The sequence below is a fragment of the Nuphar pumila genome, chromosome 10 (genome assembly GCF_984573655.1).
Source record: "Nuphar pumila chromosome 10, dmNupPumi1.hap1.1, whole genome shotgun sequence".
In the NCBI taxonomy this organism is placed as follows: Eukaryota; Viridiplantae; Streptophyta; class Magnoliopsida; order Nymphaeales; family Nymphaeaceae; genus Nuphar; species Nuphar pumila.
Window position 1 is genome coordinate 42,011,340 of NC_143258.1, and position 14,363 is coordinate 42,025,702.

General features: G+C 38.3%; 1 non-coding gene and 1 pseudogene across 1 annotated transcript; both read right to left on the reverse strand.

Annotated features, from left to right (window-relative positions):
* Positions 1-6,122: 6,122 nt before the first annotated feature.
* LOC149826736 (U5 spliceosomal RNA) lies at positions 6,123-6,240 on the reverse strand. Its single transcript, XR_016435813.1, has one exon. It is a non-coding gene; the product is annotated as a U5 spliceosomal RNA (small nuclear RNA).
* A 3,067-nt stretch (positions 6,241-9,307) lies between these two features.
* Positions 9,308-9,410, reverse strand: LOC149826737 (U2 spliceosomal RNA; annotated as a pseudogene).
* Positions 9,411-14,363: the final 4,953 nt, after the last annotated feature.

Sequence of the window (14,363 nt, forward strand, 5' to 3'; positions counted from 1 at the left end):
GTGACCATAAGCGAAGTCATAGACATCATCTGATTGATAGTAATTGTTGTCTTAAGCTAACTCATATTCCTGTAACTGATCATACTCGGAGTATAGTTTAGACTTCACCTTGCAAACTGCCCACCATTCATTTCTATCTGACTTTTTTATACTCGAACATGAAGTATAATAAACTTTTTGAGCTTGCGAGGCTAATATGAATTGTTCATATGTTCCAAACCTGGATTTATGATTCACCTCCACAATGCCTGAAGCTTTGTCGAGTCTTGTTGCAGTTGGATCAAACCAATGACACTTGAATAAAGTTACGCTGTTATTTATGCCTAAGTCAACTTCATTATTTCCTCTATAACACCGTAGTAATCATGTTCATTTTCACCGTAGCTGCTACCCTTGACACACACGCCACTATTTATCGTTGATTTGTATATACCGTAATCTTTTGTATGGAATCGATAACCATTTACGATGTACCCATTGTAGCATTGCACAACTTTGGTCGGACCATTTTTTAAATCACATATTCCTTGATCTTTAACATCACCATGGGGGACCTACGCACAGACATAAACAATGATTGTGATTATGATCAATTAAGTAACTTAGTGTTGTTTATAAGTACAAAATTTATGTTAGCTTCTTTACCAACTATTTCAACCACTCCACAAACTTAGTTTCACGTTCTTTTTGTACTTATGCATCAGTGAGATGTGAAACTTCTCTTTGCAACTCTAGATCAAAACGTCTGCAAACCACAAATACTTATATTACCGAGCCATGTATCCACATATAGAACATAAAAGGATTTATAATTGTGTTGCATCTACATATACTTACTCGATGTATGGGCTGATCACTGAGCAATTAAAAAGAATATAGATGTGTGCTGCGTCTTGCTCTCGATCTGTCAATAGCCTTGATCGACAACTACCAAATGCATGCCCAAGTGGTTGAAATATCGACAGCTTGCCAGCTATAGTTACTTGTTCTCCATCATCGTTACGGGGCAGACATGTGTAACGTGTTGGAATATGAGGTTCGAAGTACATAGATGAGAAATTTGAAATCTCTTCTAAAGTTTACGCCTCACAAATAGAGCCTTCTACTCTTGCTTTATTACGAACCTTTTTTTTAGGTCAAACATGCATCTGACAAGAATATACATTTCAAATTTTAAATATCTTTCATTAAAGAGACAAATATAAAAAAACATATACCTTTCAAATGGGTACATCCATCGATATTGCACAGGGCCACCAATCCTTAATTCATATGGCAGATGTATGATCAAATGTTCCATAACATCGAAAAATGTTGGCGGAAATATCTTTTCTAGCAGACAAACAGTGGTGATGACAGAGTCTTTGAGATTATTTACATCTGATACTACGACCTCCGATGCTCACAATGTTCTGAAAAATCCGCTCAACTCAGACAATACCCCCCATATAGGTTTGTCTAACATATCATGAAATGCTAGGGGTATCAATCGTTGCATAAAGATATGACAATCATGGCTCTTCAACCCATATAATTGTCCATCATCAATCTTCACAGCCCGAGCAATGTTAGAGACATATCCATCTGGAAATCTCAGTTGTCTCAACCATTGACATACATGTTTTATTTGATCAGGTCTGAGCACGTACTTTGCCTTTGGTTTCAGTACTTTGCCATTATACTCTTTGAGTTCCAATTCTGGTCTTTTACATATTAATTTTAAATCCATACGGGCCTTTGGATTATCCTTCGTTTTTCCTTTAACATTCATTATTGTATTGAACATATTATCAAACACATTTTTCTCCACATGCATCACATTCAAATTATGTCATATCAATAGGGTCGGCCAATATGGTAGTTCCCAAAAAATAGATTTTTTCGTTCAATTATGATCCTTCCCAAATCCACGGAACAATGTAGGACATCGAGCATCTGTTAATACATCTAGAAAATATCGCAATCTTCTTAGAATCTCTATGCCAAACAATCTTGAGGATGAACCTTCCGTTTCAGTTCTGCCCGCTTTAAACACATTCTTTTGTCGTCAGAATGGATGGTCGCTGGGTAGAAATCGACGATGACACTCAAACCAGCAAGGCTTCCTTCCATGCCTCAATCTAAAAGTTTTGGAATCCTCCATGCAGTACGGACAAGCCAACCTCCCATGTGTTCTCCAACCAGATAGCATACCATATGCAGGGAAGTCACTGATTGTCCATAGAACAGCGGCCTTCATGTTGAAATTCTGTTTTTTGTGGGCATCATACGTGGTAACACCGTCATCCTACAATACTTTTAGTTCATCAATCAATGGCCTTAGATATACATCAAGATTTTGGTCAGGTGAGGTCGGACCAGGGGTCAACAGAAACAAGAAAAGATTTGGATGTTTCATACACAAGCTTGGTGGAAGATTGTATGGAGTTACAAATACTGGCCAGCACGAGTATGGAGTTGATCTACCCCAAAATGATTAAATCCATTTGTATATAGACCGAGTCTAACATTTCGCACTTCCATTGCGAAGTTCTGATGAGTACGATCAAAGTGCTTTCAAGTTTCAGCGTCAACAGAATGCGTGATCTTGTTTTTATCGTGTTAAACTTTATTTGCATGCCATCTCATGTGTTTAGCTGTCCTTGAAGACATATACAATCGCTGCAATCTAGAAGTGATAGGAAAAGCAACATGCTTTCTCTTTGCTTCTCATTCAATTTATATCGCTTCCATCTTGTTTTTCTCTTGATTTTTATATTTCATAATAATATTTAATGTTTTTGCTTTCCACTTCTCCATTGCTTCCTACACACTGTCTTCTTCACTTCTCACACACTTCCACAATGGCTTTCAAAAATGAATCCAATTGCATGCTTCATATTACTTTTTAACACTTACTTTCTTGCATTGACTCCACACATTGCTTCCTGTATTCATTTTGTAACCTAATAACTAACTATGGTTTCACATCCCCCACTCTAGCACAAAATAACAGGTATTTATTATGATGCACATGAGTTCCTGCATGGAGTTGCTTTCCCAAGAGGATGAGGATGAGATCATGTTGACTCTTACACAGGAAGGAGCGGGATGACATGTTCTGGTTTGACCCCAATACTTTAAAGAAGGCTAAAACTTAAAGAAAATAGATATTTCCATTTGAAGACCTGCCTTTTGACTGATATTTGCTAAGATCCTCATAAAAAGTCGTTTTAACCTTACTTTGAAAAGGTTGTTATGCTTGTTTTATCATGCAATAGGAGCACTCTCGTAGATAAGAATATGACTTGCGTGGCTGTGCTCTTGCAAACTGTAATAGAATCTGGAAAGATAAGTCATGATTTATTTCTATATCTCAACCGTCTGTAGTGGATCATTGTTGTATTCAAACTATAAAAGAAAAAATCTCGATTATTTAATCTTGATGGGGACTCTATTTGACAGTTGTGAAAAATTGGGTCATAAAATATTTTTTTAAGAAATATATGACTTTTTTGGAATATCAGGAAAAATGGCAACTCTATTAGAATTTATTTTCAAGAAAATCAAAGAAATTTGTCTTGGCATTGCAGTGCTACAACAAGCAATTATCAAAACCCCAACGAAGGATTTAAAAACCTATGAAGCATGACGAGGCATTTTTGAAAAATATACACAAGAGGTAAGCCTTATAGCATTTTGAGGCAGTAAGGCTCAACTTAATTCTAGACGTAAACATATTAAAAAAAATGTCTTGCAAAATTGTTTTATGTTTTAAGAAGAAAGAAATTTATTTTCATGATAAATTAACTTCTTAATAGGATCGAAAATTGGATATAAGGGAAACCTTTACCCAAAGATTTTTCTGGGCCTAAATGCAGCACACAAGCAACCAGAGTACATAATTGAGACTTGGGGTGCCATGGATTTTTGGTACCTAAAAATACGATTTGATCCAAAATTAGAGTCATTGGATCATTCATGAAATCCAATATCTATATTAGATTTTTTACACTAATTTTGGACTCAGAAAACAATGGATTTCGAGATAACTCCAAAAAGAACAAAGAAATTAGAGTCAAAGACATTTCCAACGAAACCATATTCATTAAAAAGTGATCAAGAGATACTAGATAGAGCCCTGACAACGCACCTAAGACATGAGAAAAATAGGTGCTAGAACATCTTTTTTGATGATTTTAAGCTAATTTTCAGCCACCAATGCCGAAAATCGGAGGAAGCGGTAAAAATAACAGAGGTAGAACAAGAAGTCAGCTTTCCAACTCCACTAAGATTACCCTGATCTAATTATTGGTTCGAGATAATTGACTTTCAAAAAATAGACTATGTGACGACTATTGTTTGTAGAACATATTCTAGGACTCTATCAACATAACATGGTCGAACATGAAAGAAAGCAAAAACTTAGATTTTGGATCCGAGGTTGATCCAATATCCAAAAAATAAAATAAAAATAAATATACTGTCATAGTGCTGAAAATCCTAGAGATGTTGGTTTCAAAGTATAGACAAGCGGTATAACCATGATCACCATTTTCTGGATCTTCAAAATTTTTAAAGCGCAAAAAGAGGATTTTCCAAAACAAAATTTTAATTTAGATCAAAATCTGGATCCAAACTTGAGAGTTTGCGGGGTACGTTCTTCAAGCTGCGAGCCTTTCCTCCTCCGTTAAGCAGGTATCAGCCACACCAGGACCTCAAAATCTTCAACACATGCTTCAATTTTATGGGTTCACAAACCTTGTACACTGGTCCTAAAATGAAAAGTGAGCTTGATGACGTAGGCCACCAAGTCTCAGAAAAAAAATAAGACACATGAACAATATATGAAGCTTAGTCAAATCCACATTTATAAAATAAATCAAATTAATAAAATAAACATAAGAATAAACCAAATCTCACTTTGGGCTTAGGTAAACCTTTTCTATGACATGACAAGCACATTGGAACTTAAGCAACATTTCAGCTAGTCACGGGCTCCAAAGGTGGGAGAGATAGAGGATCTAGATCCAAGGTTAGGTTAAATGGGCTTAGCTAGGCTAGGTAACACTAGGTCTAGTTGTGCAGAGATTTCAGTAGAGTATATGCACGGCTAGGTTTTGAACTCTAGATCTGAAATAGGGAGAGACTAAACCCCTATTTATAGCTTTTTGAACAAATTTGGATTCTAATATTATGGATCCAAGAACCAAAGATCCATATTCATCCAAAGGTGAGTTGGCAAAATCCTATTTGAAAGAGCTTCTCTGATTAATGGCCAAGGAAGTTACTAGCCTAAATCTAGGGATTTGACGTGTTTGGATAAGATTTAGAGGTCCTATCCCAAATGCAGAAATTCCCATCCCAGCAACGGGTTTCCACACACCCACCACCAAGGTGGTTTGACCATGTATTTACCAAATCCATAAACTCCCATCCCAGCTGCCACTTACCAAACAGATTTGACTTGCAAATCCTACCCAAAACCATATATGCGATTCTTCAAATTAAACACCCTTGGGTGCCTTTGAGAGCCTCCGATCTCTGATCTGATGATCCGATGTAGGGTGAGGAGCAACTGATACGACATAGGGCACATGCCTAGATTTTTTTTTTTTTTTTATATTTACGGGGAGAATATCGACTGTTTTTTAACTTCGATTTTTGCCATTAACTTTGTATTTGGCATTCAATACCTTAGGTCAGCTTACGTGACGGGGTTTAGACTCAAAATTGTTGTTTTGTGTTATCGAACTCTTTTTTTATAATAATTTTAGTTCTAATTATTTTATTCTTAAAATGTAAATGACTATTTTTTTTGTGGTAATTAATCATGATTTTTCAAAGAATCTAAATGATGAATCACTATTTGCCAATTAAAGCACTTACGGGGGGAATTACGGGCCAATTAAATCCAATAACTTCCAAGGTGTCATGGGATCCAAAATGAAGATCCAATCCACGACCCAACCTATAACAAATCGGTTTTCACCTCCTGTCTTTCAATATCCAAACAAAGGAGCCGTCCGTACCAAGTGAAAACATCATTAAAGAGACTCGAGACAAGTTTGGACACGATAAAACATGACAAAAAACCATAGCCCGATCGAAGCAAAGAATTTAAATCAAGAACATTGATAGGGTTTTCCCTTGAGGGAAACGCCCTCCAAAAATAGGCGTATGCCGTTTTTAAGTGGCGAGCACACGGTATTCTTTAGTAAAAGGCGAAAGAATAGTTCGCTCTGTGCTCACCACGCGGCTGCGTGATTTTAAAGGGTTGCATCCCACCCCTTTATATACAAGAGACTTGGCCACCAACATCTCTCTCTGATCGATATGGGACTAACACATTCATTTGTTGAAACGACCCAACAGAACAGACTACAACGTTCCCTCGTATGCGGTTTCAACTCCTCCAGTCCTACCATCTCTGTTGCTCGTCTAAGCCGCGTCACATTGGTCTCAGGAACAGAGCCTCTATCGTTGAGCTCGGTTTGGACCTGAAACTGAGCTTCCATGGTTCGGGTCATGCTCCACTTTCTAGGTTTACTCCTAAAACTGGGACAGCCCAAGGGCTTGATGCCTTACATAGGGGCGCAAGTAGGTCCGGCACTCAAGGTGTAAGTAGGTCCGAACAGGAACTAGGCCAAGTTCATGAATAGGGCTACCTTCACCTGGACCCGGAACTGGATCCTACTGGAACATACTGCCATAGATCCTTGTACCGATCCAGCATGATCTGAAAATATGGTTGGCCAAGACGAATATCAAGACCGATTATTTATTGGACAATATCCAAAAATCAAGGGGTGGATTGGAGTTCAGCTGTCGTCAACCTATTTTAATTGGATCTAAATAGATCTGGAACCGATCCAGCTTGATTTTCGTCCAGTGTGGGTATGGCTGAAAATTGTTGACCCATATGGGTTTTAGCGGGTTGGGATGCAAATGGGCCAGGTCTTAAGTAGACCCATTTTTTAACTGGGTATAAAAATTAGATCCGTATGTGTTAATCGGTTCAAGTACAAAGCAGGTTAGCCGTCATTTGTTTCGGGTTTGGGTTCAAGATGCATGTAACAACATGGCTTAATGAAAATTACCATAAATGTTTCATTTTTATTCTTGAAAGGCAAGCTGGGTGGTTAGGCAGACCACTACCAGTTATACAATTATACCATTGGGTTTTGAACCTGCAACGTCCCAACACAAGGTGAGGTGCACTAGTTGCTCCTACCAGACAAGTGGAGCCTGTTGGTATAAATGTTTCTAAGTGTTGCTGAACATGATCCTTGGAATTCTTTGGTGGACATCGGGTCACCCCATCCTAGCTTGACCAAGCCTTGTTTATGGCTTGACAGGCCTGACCGGGCCTCAGCCTCGCAAAAGACAACCAGACTCTTGTATGGTTTGAGCAGGGCACAGGACTTATTGGGCTGAGGCGGATCTTGCCGAGCCCTTTCAGTCCAAGTAGTGAATGGACCTCCAGCCTGAATTTCTTATACAGATCATGCAACAAGATCCAATCTATGGATCAGATTCATTCTTATCAGATCAGACTTTGTGTGTTTTAGACTTTTTAGTCAATATTTTCAGTAAGTGTGAAGAGTTGAAACCATCACAGGATCATATATCACAATCCTAAAAGACACATACCAATCCAATCCAACACATTTTCAAAGTTTTTTATAGAATAAATTGTGGAGATCTGATCCACGACCCAGCATGAATCCAACCGGTTTTCACGTCTTCCATTACCGATAAAATTTTATCATTAGAGATTGGTAGGGGTGCGCCAGGCCCGTGCAGTAGTGCAACGCAAGGGCGACGCACAAACACCCACCCATGGTTTTCCTCTCTTGGGCAACCATTCCTCATCATCAAAAAAACATGATGATGATAGGTATGTACTGTATAGACGAACCCGTATGGGTAACCCTTGCAAAGATCAGATGATGGTCATATTGTAGATCCACAGATCGAGCTGCATTTGATATGTTTTTTTTTCTTTTGGGCTCATTTTAGGTGTTGCATCATTTTCATGAGGTTAGAGGTGCGGATGGATTGCATTCGGTCGGACATCCGACCCAAATCTAATGTAGTTTTCTAAAACATATCTTCAAATAAAAACTCAATGTTGCGTTTGACGGGCAGCCTAGGTTCAAATCCCCATGGGTGTGATCACCCCCTGTGGAAGCCAAAGCTTGGCGACTCTGTGAGTCGACGGGTAAGCCCTTAGTTTTACACTGGGGTGGTTTTTCTGAGTAAAAAAAAAAAAAACTGAATGTTGAGTCAGTTTGGGTTCAGATTTAATTGGTACCACTGGGTTGAACCTTTTATTTGACCTCCATTCAACTCTTAGATTGAATATTATCCATGTCATAGGTTTTTACGTAATTGCTTGTTTCCATCAGTTTTTCAATACAAGATGCGGTATCACCATATAAAATCAGGTTTTCCCATATATAGTGACAAATATTCCTAATACTTCAAAAATGTAGCAGAGAAAGTAGCCATATTTTGGTGGACATTTTAAATGGTCAAAATATCACACAATACTTTCAAAATATCATGATATTATCACATAGCAAAATATCATGATTTTGTTGTGATATTTACCGCAAATTAATGGGAAAAGACTGCAGTTTACATTTTTTTTTTATAAATACATAATTTATTTTTTGGTTTATTTTATTTGAACTGATATTTCACTAAAGAACAAGGACAATGAAAGGTCGGTTGTATCCTGAGAGCATAGTCGCACGAGTATCCATTGCATCGAGGACTTGATCCTAAGTGTGGCAGTTATCGCTTGAAAGACAACGCATTTACACGTGCCTGATCCGAGCTCACTGGTTTAATCTTAGTTGCCATACCCACTAAATCAGGTAAAAGTTTCCATAATTGTCAGCGATAGTTATGCAAAACAGCAACGGCAAAGGTTGGAAATCAAAAGCTTCCCAATTCAGTGGCACCAATTTTAAATGATGGCAGCACAAGGTGCTCATGTTTCTCATCATTGCAAATATAGTGTACGTACTCACGAAGGATTGTCCTAAAGAAAGGGATGACAAAACAATTGTTGAAAACTGCAAGAGACGAAAGTAAAAGCATGATGACTTTATACACTCCCCAACACTCTATTCGACCTCTAGTGAGAAGTCAACACTGCAAAGAGGTCGTGGAAAGCACTTGAAAGAAAATATAAATTAGATGACGCAAAAAATTATGAGTTTTTAGTTAACAAGTGTACAAATTTTAAATTCTTTGATGATGAGTCACAACTACCCTAAGTCCATGAGATGCAGATCTTGGCTAATCAAATCAAGTACGAGGGTATGAACCTTGATGAATCACATGGACCACATATCAGATATTAAACTGATAAGAACAGATACTACACTTGATCTTAGCCAAAAGGCCGAGAAAGGTATGATTTGAACATTCCTCTCAACCTCACTTTATACACCCTTCACCCCCTCTCACTCCGCTCTCTTCATCGATATGGGACTAAAATCGAAGTCTCATATTCTACCACCGAGCACAAACACCCACCCATGGTTTTCCTCTCTTGGGCAACCATTCCTCATCATCAAAAAAACATGATGATGATAGGTATGTACTGTATAGACGAGCCCGTATGGGTAACCCTTGCCCGGAACCATTAAATGCAAAGATCAGATGATGGTCATATTGTAGATCCACAGATCGAGCTGCATTTGATATGTTTTTTTTTCTTTTGGGCTCATTTTAGGTGTTGCATCATTTTCATGAGGTTAGAGGTGCGGATGGATTGCATTCGGTCGGACATCCGACCCAAATCTAATGTAGTTTTCTAAAACATATCTTCAAATAAAAACTCAATGTTGCGTTTGACGGGCAGCCTAGGTTCAAATCCCCATGGGTGTGATGATCACCCCCTGTGGAAGCCCAAGCTTGGCGACTCTGTGAGTCGAGGGGTAAGCCCTTAGTTTTACACTGGCAGGACAGCGACCAAAAGCATGGCAGGCTGACCCAGCACAGCTAGGTCTATGGGCCTGGGGTGGTTTTTCTGAGTAAAAAAAAAAACTGAATGTTGAGTCAGTTTGGGTTCAGATTTAATTGGTACCACTGGGTTGAACCTTTTATTTGACCTCCATTCAACTCTTAGATTGAATATTATCCATGTCATAGGTTTTTACGTAATTGCTTGTTTCCATCAGTTTTGCTTGCTGCCGGAAGGTATTTCGGCAGCAATAAGATGAACTTGGAGCGATTTGTCGGCGGCGACGGAGGAGGAGGACGACCCACCACCGGATCCCAGCAAGTCGTACTCCCTTGACCCCAAGATGTCCGATTGGGTCTCGCAGAGGTCGGAATGGACCGATCTCGTTGTTGACGGCCATGACGGAGACGAGGCCGGTGTCGGGGCGGATGGCGTCGCGGAGGCGGTCGAGGTTGAGGAGGTCGTCAGAGCCGACGGGGAGGTAGGTGGCGTGGAAGCGACCTGCTCCCTGGCGCACTCGACCGCCTCGTCCGATTCCCAGCCGTAGAGGTGAGTGTGGGAATGGGGGTTGCTGAAACGGCCAGTGAAGAAGGGCAGCATCGCGTCCAGCACCTGCGGGTCCACCGGCGACGTCGCCTGCATGTCCAGGTACAACGGCCGCCCCGCGATCCGCATGCCCTTCATCGAGATTCCTCTGCCCTCCTCTGCTGCGTCGGAGTTGGGCGACGACAGTCGCGTCGGTCGACATCCTTCGGCAGGATCGTCTGGTGAGCCTTACTGCGGCGAGCATGATGCTCGGCTTCATCGACCAGCGGGAGCACGAGGCTCGGTTTAAATCGAACATCGATTTAAATTTCGAACGGGGGAGAGAGGGAAAATTTCGCGCCTTAGGTGGGACGGTTTAAATAGAAAATTAGTGACGGATTTAGCGAGGGAATTTTTCCGTCGCTAATTAGCGACGAATTAGCGACGGAAAAATTCCCTCGCTAAATCCGTCGCTAATTTCCTACAGTTTTGCAGTGAAAATTTTTTGTCGTCGATCTGTCGATAATTAGCGACGGATTTGAGACGGAATTTATACCGTCGCTAATTTCAGAAACATTTCAAAGATTGGCGACATATAATGTTCTCTCGCTAAGTCCGTCGCTAATTTGCGACGGAAAAAATCCGTCGCAAAAATCCATCGCTAATAAGGGTTTTTCTTGTAGTGTTTGCAATCTCTTAAGGTCATTGTATGTATTAAAATAATCACCTAAACAATCGTTTATAACACTCGATCAAGAAAAGAAAGTTTGCAATCTCTTAAGGTCATTGTATGGTTTAAAACTTAAACAATGACATGGGAAATTTGATAAAGTAATCATTTAATATGGTTTTAAAATTCATGACTTTGATAAATGCATATATAGCAAAATAAAAGATAATAATGTTATAATTATTTATCTCTATGTGCATGGTATGTTAATCATGAGTAATAATGTAGAATTCATAAATAATATCCAAAGCTTTATTTCATCTAAGTTCGACATGAGTTTAGCTGATGTTATACTTGGTATTGAACTTATTAGACATGAAAATGATTATGGATTAACTCAATCCCGCTATTTTGAGAAAATGATTAGAAAATATAATCAGTATAATTATAATAATGTTGCTACTCCAATTGATCATAGTGTTAAGTTGTCGATTAATACTGAAAAAAGTATATCCCAGTTAGATTATGCAAGTATTATTGGCAGCCTCATATGTGCAAGTTGTTGATCCTAGTGTTAAGAACTAAACCAAACATAACATTTAGCATGAGTGAGCTGAGTTGATATACTAGTAATTCAGGACAAGCGCATTGAAATGCAATATATTGAGTCCTGAAGTACTTAAGAGAAACTTTAGAATATGAAAGATTTTATGAGAGAGAACCCATTGTACTTGAAGTGTACAATGATACAAATTAGATTTCTATTCTCCTTGAGTTATGCTTTCTCTTTCCTCTTTTGGTTTTCAAAGTTCAAAGTTCAGATTCAGTTACTATTTGAATCCAGATTCGATTGCTATCTCGATCCGGTTAACCCAGATTCAGTTAGCCCAAATTCTTTTGGTCCTAATTGAGTTAGCCTAGATCCAGTTGTGATCCATAGCCAAGTTGTTATAGGATCCAGATTCATACTCGTATCCATACTCAGAATTTATACCTGATTCAACACTAGTCAATAGGTTGTTCAAGGGGGTCTGTGTCGAGGTTGTTGGGCTCACCCAGTGTAGGGCATGGTCCGATCATTCAAAAGCTCGGTTGTATCTTGAGAGCATAGTTACATGAGTACTCATTACTCTGATGACTTGATTCTAAGTAGAGCAACTATTGCTTAAAAGACAACACATTTACGATGATTCAGTCTTAAAAGTTTCAGTAACATTCACATTGGACTCTCAAGAAAGAGAGTGCCATCTCTTGCTAAAGTTGCAAATGATTCACAAAAGAAAGTTGTCTGTGTTCGATTATCTTAATTTTAAAAATGTTTGTGATGAATTGGCAACAATCGAGAAACCAATCAATGTTCATGCCAAGGTTTCTATGTTGTTGAACAGACTCAGACCTAGATATGAGTACTTAGTGGCAACAATGTCAAAACCTCTTACTTTGACGTTCAAAGAGATTGTCCCAATGCTTCAAGGACATTAAACTATGAAGAGCTTTCATGTAGGCAAACTATCATTCCTTGTCAATTACAATGTTGCCTTCTTTGGTCACCCTCAACGAAGCATAGTGACAAATCTCCTGAGATTTATGAAAATCTCACAAAATTATCATGAGAAATTATCCAAAAAATTAAAATGAGTAAATTCTCAAGATAATTTCAATTTCTCATGAGTTTTTCATCAAAAACATAAATATTGTATTTTAAACATGATATTTATGTTTTAATCATCTATTTATCATGAAAAAATATGTATTTTTAATTTTAAATATTTTTATGTATATTTTCTTATAAAAAATATATTTTAAATTTTTATTGTCATAATTTTGCCAAAAATGTGAGATTTAAAAAAAAAAACTCTCACAAATTTTTAGCTGCCAATGAATTGTCATTTCGATTTAACTTTTGTCACTATGTAAGGGAGAAGTCCTGGAAATTTCACATCAAAGAGGGAGAGGATTCTCCCAAGAGTCAGCCAATAGATCAAGGAGGCCAATAATCAAGGTTCAAATAGAAGAGGTGAACAAAATAATAATCAGCTATAGCAAGGAGGCCAAACTCAAAATCAGACATCAAGCGCAAAAACCAATGGGCTATGCCAGATCTGCTTCAAGCCAAACCACATGACTCTCAAATGCTGGCATTGTTTAAATCAAACATATCAAGCAAAAGACATTTAGTAATACGTACCTGTTATGACAATTTCTAACAACTAGGATCATGCCTAGCTAGTTCTCTGACACTAGTGCATTGTCTCATATGTCTTTTGATTCAGGTAAACTTGGCAACTTAGTTAAGTATGAAGCACTTGGGAAGATTATGGTCGATCGGATGTCCTGACAATGTTTTGCTCACTCCAAAAATAAGAAGAAATTTAATTTATGTTAGCCAATTGACTTTGGAACAACCATTGGCTGTGAAATTTTACTCTGATGGGTTTATCTTAAAGGATAGGGCAAGCAAGTCGGGAGTAGCAGTGGGGCATAGAAGTGGAGATCTCTATATTCTTGATCCTAGAAAGAATGAAACTCGCTTTGCTACTCATTATTGAGTAGTGCATGACAACATTTGACATCAAAGGCTCAGGCACCCACAAATGGAGGTCGTGAATTTCTTGACGAAGAATAAAAATGATAATTAATAGTTTTTTGCATAAGTTGAATAAAAGTTGCACCAGTTGTGCAATGGCCAAGTAGTGTCGAGTGTCGTTTTATGATTCTGGTTATTCATATAATAAGCCTTTTGATAAGGTTCATTAAGATTTATGGGTCCGTCTCCTATAATTTATAATCAAGGGTTTCACTATTGTGCATTTTTTTTTTATGATCACTCTCGTTATACTTAGTTCTACCTTTGAAGCAACAATCAGAGTTGGTTGAATGTTGAGATTTTTCATAATTTTATTAAAACCCAAATTGGAAAGAAAATAAAGGTTATTCAATCAGATGGTGGCGGGAATACGTCTACTAAAATTATTTTCTAAAACAGAATGAAATCAAGCATAATATTTCATGCCCTAAGACCCTTGAACAAAATGGGCTAGCTGAGAGAAGACAGGGGACCATAGTAGAGTTGGAAATATTAATTATTTTTCACTCTAAGGTCCCTGTAATATATTGGGTAGAAACTTTGGTACAACGGTTTGGTTAATAAACCAAATTCCTAGCAGTTAGTGACAAACATTGAAAGCCTTAAGTTGATCCACCTCC